This window comes from Macaca thibetana, chromosome 1 (assembly GCF_024542745.1).
Source record: "Macaca thibetana thibetana isolate TM-01 chromosome 1, ASM2454274v1, whole genome shotgun sequence".
Lineage (NCBI taxonomy): Eukaryota > Metazoa > Chordata > Mammalia > Primates > Cercopithecidae > Macaca > Macaca thibetana.
Window position 1 is genome coordinate 133,182,548 of NC_065578.1, and position 9,049 is coordinate 133,191,596.

Here is a 9,049-nt window from a genome sequence, read left to right on the forward strand (position 1 = left end):
AATGCCTAGGCTCCATCAAGCTTCCTTGGTAGATTACATTTCAAACATGTCACAACATGTTGTTGAAGGAATTACATACCTCCTGTTTGACTCCACTGTGGGAGGACTCTAGAAGCTTGCACCTGGTTTCCTCTGGACTTTACCCTTTTGCCTTTGCTGATTTTCTTTGTGTTGATTCACTGTAATAAATCGGCCATAACTATGGCTATATGCTGAGTCTTGTGAGTCCCCCTAGTGAATGACTGAATCTCGGGGTGGTCTTGAAAACCCCAACACAACTCCTGAATGTCACTACAGTCTATCTACCTCTCTTTCACCACTAACTACAATAGTCCGGGTTGCCATCATCTCTTACCCAAACAATAGCACCTGACCTCTTGCAGTCATGCCTGCTCCCAGTCCAATCCAGTCTCTACACCACAACCAGAGTGATCTTTCCAAAACACAAATAATGGTTATATTGTCCATGCTAATGTCATCTGGTGGCAGAAAGGACAAATGGATTGCTGTGGTATAAGGCTTTGTATATATGATAATTTATAAGTTGAAAATTTATAATTAAGCCCTGGTACAGTGGCTCACACCTGTAATCCCAATACTTTGGGAGGCTGAGGCGGGTGGATTACTTGAGGCCAGGAGTTCAAGACCAGCCTAGTCAACATTATGAAACCCCGTCTCTACTAAAAATAAAAAAATAAAAAAAAAATTAGTTGGGTGTAGTGGCACACACCTGTAGTCCCAGCTACTCGGAAGGCTGAGGCACAAGAATTGCTTGAACCCAGGAGGTGGAGGTTGCAGTGAGCTGAGATGGTGTCACTGCACTCCAGCCTGGGCAACAGAGCAAGACTCTTTCTCAAAAGAAAGAAAAAAAGAAAAGAAGAGAAAGAAAGAAAGAAAGAAAGAAAGAAAGAAAGAAAGAAAGAAAGAAAGAAAGAAAGAAAGAAAGAAAGAAAGAAAGAAAGTTAGTTTATAATTAGAAGAACTTCTTTAATCTGAGAAAAATGGAAAGATATTCAGTGGTCTAATTGCCAAAAGTGTACCAGACTAGACAGTCTTATGGACTAGTCCTATCACCTATAGTGAAAGGATAATTCCCAGTCATCTTGACTGTCCCAAGGCATAGAAAACAGTGGGAAGCTTCCAAATTCATTAAATACTATAATATAACATTGATTCCAAAGCCAGATAAGGATGATCCCCCAAAAAGAGACACATAGACCAGGAGTTAGAAAACTATGGCCTGTGGCCACATCCAGTCTGCCATCTGTTTTTATTTGACCCACAAACTAAGAATAGTTTACATTTTTTAAATGGTTGAAAAGAATTCAAAGAATGATAATATTTTGGGACATGTTAAAATTATGTGAAATTCAAATTTCAGCATCTATAAATAAAGTTTTATTAAAACACTGCCAACATGTATTATTTTATGTGTTTATTATGGCTGCTTCCACAGTACAGCAGCAGAGTTGAGTAGTTGCAAAGGAGACTGTATGGTCCACAAAGTCCAATATTTACTATCAGGACCTTTACAGAAAAACTCTGCCACATCCTGATATAGTCCGATCTCACTTATAAATATAAATGTTAAAAAATCTTAACTTAAACTTCAGTCAATTTTAAAGCAATGCATTAAAAGAAAAAAAATGCAACCAAGTAAGATTTTATCCTTAGAGTGCCAGGATGATTTATCTCTAAGAAACCATCTATTGTAATCTGCTGTTCAAACAGATTAAAGGAGAGGAAAAAAAATAATAATCTTGACATAGTCTACAATATATATTTGATAAAACTGAATACCCATGACTGATTTAAAAAGTTTTCAAGAAAGCTAAAAATAGAATGTATTTTAGTCAATGTCCAATTTTAAAAAAACGGAAACCATGTTAAATACTGAAAACTCAGCAAGTTGAATATAGGAAATTGATTCCAAAAGTGATGGAAGAGTAAAACAGGGAAGCTGAGGTTACCAGCAATTAGTAATTCCAGGAAGTTGCTATGGAACTTTGTCCCTATGGAAATTTGTCTTGGGAATCAGTGCTGCCAGCTTTCAAGATTCTAAGAGTTCACAGTCCCATCAAAACTATGAGACTCTGGGAGACAAAAATCACTCACCACTGCAGATGATACCATCAAAGCCTGATCCTGCAAGTACCACACTAGCAAGACTTCTGACATGCTTGCTGGAACTGCACTGCTATACCAGGAACCCTGAAGTGGTACTCGTCTTCTGCTATCACTGCCATTACTGAAGACATTACCAGAAACTAAGATTATGGAAAAAATATAATTTATTCCTTCCATCCAACTTTAACCAATACCACCCAGTGACGAAATCTAATCAGAAGCCATCTGACAAAGGAAAAGATAAATGTAGCTTGCAGACTTCTAACCTTCTGAAAAATAAAGAGCACAGAAGAGTTGGAATAGAGCTGAGAGCAAATAAGCAAATGACTGGCTCAGGTTAAACTTTTACAACTTGATACAGCATATGTACTAAACATTTATTGGAAACATTAGAGGGATTCTTAATAAAGTAATGAATACAAATAACCATTCTCATATTCAGTGAATACAAGATCACTGCTACTCTTCAACTGTATTGTATTGAAGATCCTTGTTAGTAAAGTGAGTCAAGAAAAACATATAAGAGGCTATCCCACATCTAGAATCAGTCATTTTTCTAAGGGGCATTGATTCCTTAGAGAAAGTATTATTTATCCACCAAGATCTTGGGTAATGTCACTAATTTTTAGTTACTTAAGAAATATGTTAACACATTTCTATAATTTTTTTAAAAATCAGTATAAAAGTATAGAGATGGAGAGAGTGATGTCAGCAAAGTGGTGGACTAGGAAATTCCAAACTCTCTCTTTTCCCCAACTTAGAGTAATTAAAAAAAAAAAAAAAAGCAGCCAAACAAAAAAACCCCAAATGGTTGAATTAACCTTATAGGAACTCTGGAAAACAGTCAGAGTTTTATAACAACCAATCAAATGCCCAATGAAGAAAAAGCCACTTTTGAAATGGTAGGAAAAGTTCCATGGCATTTTTCCTGCCCTTGCCCTACCCCCTCCTCATCCCAGCAGAAAGCTTGTTTAGAGGAGGCAGGAGTTCACTTCTCAGTTCTCTCCCTTGAATGAGAGGGAACATAACAGACCTTATTTGCAATATTCTAACCTGTCTTGGGATTTCATGAAGAACTGGTCTCTATTTCACCTAATTCAGATCTCAAGTGGGAAAGTGCCACTACTATGAACCCAAAACTATCAGAATAAAGAAAATAATAAAGATTACACTGGAGATAAAATAGAGAAAATTGATGAACCCAAAAGTTGGTTACTTTAAAAGATCAACAAAATTGACAAATTTAGCTAGAGCGGTTATGGGAAAAAAACAGAGTGCTCAAATTACTAAAATTGGAAATGAAAATGAGGACACTACAAACAATTTTACAGAAATGAAAAGAATAGAAGAGACTACTACAAACAATCGTACACAAACAAATGGGATAACATAGATAAAGTAGATACAATTTTTACAAAGACTGAATCGTGAAGAAATAGAAAATCTGGTTAGAACTATAACTACTAAGAATATTAAGTAAATAATTTTAAAACAACTTCCCAACAAGGAGAAGTCCTGGATCAGAAGGTTTCACTGGTCACCAGAGTTTTAAAAGATTTTACACTAATCCTTCTCAAACTCTTCCAAACATTGAAGATAAATATATTAATTCACTCTGTCTTCCATGACAAAATACCACAGACTTGGTAGCTTAAATAAATGAAATTTATTTCTCACATTTCTGAAGGCTTCGATGTCCAAGATCAAGGTGCCAGCTGATTCAATTGCTGCTAAAACTCTCCCTGGCTTGTAGGTGGCCAACTTCTCTATATGCCTTCATGTGGCAGAGAGAAAGCAAGAACTTTAGTCTCTCCTTTCTTATAAGTATGCTAATCTCATCATGAGGGTCCCACTCACATGACCTCATCCAAGCCTAATTATCTCTCAAAGTCCCCATCTCCAAATATCATCACATTGGGGGTTAGAGCTTCAATACATACATTTTGTAGAGGCATCAACACTCAGTCCTTAACAAGAAAAGACCACTTCCTAATTCACTCTGTGAAGCCAGCGCTACCCTGATACCAAAGCCAGACAAAGACACTAAAAGAAAACAAAACTACAAACCAATATTGCTTATAAATATTTACATAAAAATTCTTACAAAATAAGTAGCAAACAAAATTCAACAGTATATTAAAAGGATTATACAACATGACTTACTGAAATGTATTCCTGGAATGCAAGGATAGTTCAACATACAAAAATCAATCAATGTAATATACTGCATTAACAGAATGAAAGAAAAAAACTGGTCATTTTAATTGAGACAGAAAAGCCATTTGACAAAGTTCAATATCTTTTCATGATAAAAACTATCCAACAAACTAGAAATACAATAGAACTTTCTTAACATAATAAAGGCCATATATTAAAAATCCACAGTTAACATCATATACAATGGTGAAATGCTGTAAGTTTTTCTCCTAAGATTAGGAACAAGACAAGATGCTCACTTTTACCACTGTGTTCAGTGTAACATTAGAAGCTCTAGCTAGAAAAATTAGACAAGAACAAGAAATAAAAGACATCTTAATTAGAAAGGAAGAAGCAAAATGATCTCTGTTCACCGATAATATAATCTTATATGTATAAAATCCTAAAGATAATATAATCTCATATGTATAAAATCCACACCACAAGCACACACACAAAAACTCTTAGGGCTAATTAAAAGTTCAGCAAAATTGCAGGATACAAAATCAACATGTAAAAATCAGTTCCATTTCTATAAACTCATAATAAACAATCCAAAAAATAAGAAAAACAATTTAATTTACAATAACATCAAAAAGAATAAAATACTTAGGAAGAAACTTAACCAAGGAGGGGAATACTTGTACACTGAAAGCTGTAAGGCATTGCTGAAAGAAATTATAGAAGACAAACATAAATGGAAATACATCCTGTGTTCATGGATTTAATATTATTAAGATGGCAATACAATCTACAGATTCAATGCAATCCCTATCACATCCCGAAGATTTTTTTGCAGCAATAGGAAAACTCATACTAAAATTCATATTGAATCTGAAGGGACACCAAATAGCCAAAATAGTCTGAAAAAAGAAGAAAGTTAGAGGCTTCATACTTCCTGATTTCAAAATTTACTACAAAGGTACAGTAATCAAATACAGACCAATGAAATAGACTCAAGAGCCCAGAAGTAAACCCTTTAATATGTAGTCAAATGATCTTTGGCAAGGATTCTAAAAGCACTCAATGAGGGAAAGGCCAGTCATCACAACAATTGGTTCTGGGGCAACTGGACATCTACACACAAAAGAAAGAAGTTGGACCCCTACCACATGCTATACATAAAAATTAATTGAAAATGTAACAAAGACTTAGCTGTGAAGGGGGCAGAGCAAGATGGCCAAATAGGAACAGCTCCAGTCTCCAGCTCCCAGTGCGAGCAACACAAAAGTCGGGTGATTTCTGCATTTTCAACTGAGGTACTGGGTTCATCTCACTAGGGAGTGCTGGACAATCTGTGCTGGTCAGCTGCTGCAGCCTGACCAGCGAGAGCTGAAGCAGGGTGAGGCATTGCCTCACCTGGGAAGCAAGGGGGAAGGGAATCCCTTTTCCTAGCCAGGGGATCTGAGACACACAACACCTGGAAAATCGGGTAACTCCCACCTCAATACTGCACTTTACCAAGGGTCTTAGCAAACGGGCACACCAGGAGATTATATCCCACACCTGGCCGGGAGGGTCACATGCCCATGGAGCCTCCCTCATTGCTAGCACAGCAGTCTGGGATCTAAGGGCAAGGCAGCAGTGAGGCTGGGGGAGGGGCACCTGCCATTGCTGAGGCTTAAGTAGGTAAACAAAGCCCCTGGGAAGCTCAAACTGGGTGGAGCTTACAGCAGCTCAAGGCCTGCCTGTCTCTGTAGACTCCACCTCTGAGGACAGGGCATAGTAAACAACAACAACAACAAAAAAAAAAAAAGCAGCAGAAACCTCTGCAGACGCAAACAACTCTGTCTGACAGTTTTGAAGAGAGCAGTGGATCTCCCAACATGGAGGTTGAGATCTGAGAATGGACAGACTGCCTGCTCAAGTGGGTCCCTGGCCCCTGAGTAGCCTAACTGGGAGACATCCCACACTAGGGGCAGACTGACACCCCACACCTCACACGGTGGAGTACACCCCTGAGAGGAAGCTTCCAAAGCAAGACTCAGACAGGTACACTCACCGTTCAGCAATATTCTATCTTCTGCAGCCTCTGCTGCTGATACCCAGGCAAACAGGGTCTGGGGTGGACCTCAAACAATCTCCAACAGACCTACAGCTGAGGGTCCTGACTGTTAGAAGGAAAACTAACAAACAGGAAGGACACCTACACCAAAACCCCATCAGTACGTCACCATCATCAAAGACCAGAGGCAGATAAAGCCACAAAGATGGGGAAAAAGCAGGGCAGAAAAGCTGGAAATTCAAAAAATAAGAGCGCATCTCCCCCTGCAAAGGAACGCAGTTCATCGCCAGCAACAGATCAAAGCTGGACGGAGAATGACTTTGACGAGATGAGAGAAGAAGGCTTCAGTCCATCAAACTTCTCAGAGCTAAAGGAGGAATTACGTACCCAGCGCAAAGAAACTAAAAATCTTGAAAAAGGAGCGGAAGAATTGATAACTAGAATAATTAATGCAGAGAAGGCCATAAACAAACTGACAGAGATGAAAACCATGACACGAGAAATACGTGACAAATGCACAAGCTTCAGTAACCGACTCGATCAACTGGAAGAAGGAGTATCAGTGATTGAGGATCAAATTAACGAAATGAATTGAGAAGAGAAATCTAAAGAAAAAAGAAAAAAAAGAAATGAACAAAGCCTGCAAGAAGTATGGGATTATGTAAAAAGACCAAATCTACGTCTGATTGGGGTGCCTGAAAGTGAGGGGGAAAATGGAACCAAGTTGGAAAACACTCTTCAGGACATCATCCAGGAGAACTTCCCCAACCTAGTAGGGCAGGCCAACATTCAAATTCAGGAAATACAGAGAATGCCACAAAGATACTCCTCGAGAAGAGCAACTCTAAGATACATAATTGCCAGATTCACCAAAGTTGAAATGAAGGAAAAAATCTTAAGGGCAGCCAGAGAGAAAGATCGGGTTACACACAAAGGGAAGCCCAACAGACTAACAGCAGATCTCTCGGCAGAAACTCTACAAGCTAGAAGAGAGTGGGGCCAGTATTCAACATTCTTAAAGAAAAGATTTTTAAACCCAGAATTTCATGTCCAGCCAAACTAAGTTTCATAAGTGAAGGAGAAATAAAATCTTTTACAGAAAAGCAAATGCTGAGAGATTTTCTCACCTGAAGGAAGCACTAAACATGGAAAGGAACAACCGGTACCAGACATTGCAAAAACATGCCAAAATGTAAAGACCATTGAGGCTAGGAAGAAACTGCATCAACTAACGAGCAAAATAACCAGTTAATATCATAATGGCAGGATCAAGTTCACACATAACAATAATATTAACCTTAAATGTAAATGGACTAAATGCTCCAATTAAAAGACACAGACTGGCAAACTGGATAAAGAGTCAAGACCCATCAGTTTGTTGTATTCAGAAGACCCATCTCGCATGCAGAGACATACATAGGCTCAAAATAAAGGGATGGAGGAAGATCTACCAAGCAAATGGAGAACAAAAAAAAGCAGGGGTTGCTATACTAGTCTCTGATGAAACAGACTTTAAACCATCAAAGATCAAAAGAGACAAAGAAGGCCATTACATAATGGTAAAGGGATCAATTCAACAGGAAGAGCTAACTCTCCTAAATATATATGCACCCAATACAGGAGCACCCAGATTCATAAAGCAAGTCCTTAGAGACTTATAAAGAGACTTAGACTCCCATACAATAATAATGGGAGACTTCAACACTCCACTGTCAACATTAGACAGATCAACGAGACAGAAAGTTAACAAGGATATCCAGGAATTGAACTCATCTCTGCAGCAAGCAGACCTAATAGACATCTATAGAACTCTCCACCCCAAATCAACAGAATATACATTCTTCTCAGCACCACATCGCACTTATTCCAAAATTGACCACATAATTGGAAGTAAAGCACTCCTCAGCAAATGTACAAGAACAGAAATTATAACAAACTGTCTCTCAGACCACACTGCAATCAAACTAGAACTCAGGACTAAGGAACTCAATCAAAACCGCTCAACTACATGGAAACTGAATAACCTGCTCCTGAATGACTACTGGGTACATAACGAAATGAAGGCAGAAATAAAGATGTTCTTTGAAACCAATGAGAACAAAGATACAACATACCAGAATCTCTGGGACACATTTAAAGCAGTGTGTAGAGGGAAATTTATAGCACTAAATGCCCACAAGAGAAAGCAGGAAAGATCTAAAATTGACACTCTAACATCACAATTAAAAGAATTAGAGAAGCAAGAGCAAACACATTTGAAAGCTAGCAGAAGGCAAGAAATAACTAAGATCAGAGCAGAACTGAAGGAGATAGAGACACAAAAAACCCTCCAAAAAATCAATGAATCCAGGAGTTGGTTTTTTGAAAAGATCAACAAAATTCATAGACCACTAGCAAGACTAATAAAGAAGAAAAGAGAGAAGAATCAAATTGACGCAATAAAAAATGATAAAGGGGATATCACCACTGACCCCACAGAAACATAAACTACCATCGGAGAATACTATAAACCCCCCTATGCAAATAAACTAGAAAATCTAGAAGAAATCGATAATTTCCTGGACACTTACACTCTCCCAAGACTAAACCAGGAATAAGCTGAATCCCTGAATAGACGAATAGCAGGTTCTGAAATTGAGGCAATAATTAATAGCCTACCAACCAAAAAAAGTCCAGGACCAGATGGATTCACAGGTGAATTCTATCAGAAGTATAAGGAGG